General features: G+C 42.5%; 1 protein-coding gene across 1 annotated transcript in view; it reads left to right on the forward strand.

Moving 5' to 3' along the window:
• Positions 1 to 1,159, forward strand: part of LOC109536980 (cytochrome P450 4C1) — a 13,952-nt gene that overhangs the window by 11,973 nt on the left and 820 nt on the right. The window lies entirely within an intron of this gene.

Here is a 1,159-nt window from a genome sequence, read left to right on the forward strand (position 1 = left end):
AAAAGAAGTTTGTAAAAAACTAGGGAAATTGTCGCCAAATAATCAAAGAAAAAACTGCTGAGTTAACCCCCAGCGAGTTAATTTTTCCCGAAGAAGCGCAGTTATTTAAAGGAAACAATAGAATCCATTGTCTAACTCGAAAATAAACTTGAGGGCCTTTTCAAGCAAACAACCGCACAGTGGAAGTCGTTCTCAGTTAAGACGGCGGATGTTCAAGAATGTCTGCAACTGACAAAAGTCCAGGGATTATTTTGTGCCGTTCATATATATTTACTATTTGGGCAAAGCGGGCTTTAATATCGCGAGCAGACCGAGCAGGACAGCAGAATGCATTGTTGTCGGAGGAAACTTTTAAAAGAAATTAATTTCAACCGCAACGTCGAGATAAGAACGAGCTCATTGTATTATGTAGTTTCGCCCTGGGGAGCGAATAGAAGATGGGAAATTGATTAGAGCAGCAAATATCGGACTTTTCTTAATAACTCGTATGGTGAGGGAATTGGATAAAGCGGCCGGGTTTCCAGCATTACGATAATCCTCTTTTGAGTTAATAAATCGGCCGGGCCGATGTTACCCCCGACGGGGCTTTAAAGCACCCCATATCTATATTTCAGGCCTTTAGGGCTCTTTAGGGCTCATTAACACGGTGGGTTATTAAAAAAATCGGCCCCAAACACGCCCAATTAGGTCAACACGGCAAAAAGGGCCTCTGGCGAGCGAAATAACTGCTGCGGAGTAAACAGTCTTTTGCTTTTTACCGTCTTTCAGCTCGTCTATTTTCAAAACGTTCGAGTAAACGAGTCCTGTATTTTATAGCCCTATTTTATGGCCCATTAAAGGCTTTGGATTATCGTTCTGATATTAGAGGCCCTTAACGAGGCGGGGGCGAAAAAAAGATACAAGCATGACAAGCATTCAACTACGACAAGCTATGAATGCTGATAAAAACTGATCTTGTTTTGGTGCTTCGCTGTCTATTTTTTAACGAGGGTCTCAAATTGTCGTACGTCGATGGTGGCCATTGAGTTTGTGCCTGTCTAGAGTCCAACGACATTATAACTGAAAGACTTCATCAGTTCATTTACTGCGTGAGCAATAGAAATTTTCAAGTTTTTCCGTTGTGGACAGGGGCGGATCCCTCCAAGTCTGGAGGGGGTTA

Source organism: Dendroctonus ponderosae, unplaced genomic scaffold, assembly GCF_020466585.1.
Source record: "Dendroctonus ponderosae isolate FM_Combo_2020 unplaced genomic scaffold, Dpon_F_20191213v2 Dpon_F_20191213_10, whole genome shotgun sequence".
NCBI lineage: Eukaryota > Metazoa > Arthropoda > Insecta > Coleoptera > Curculionidae > Dendroctonus > Dendroctonus ponderosae.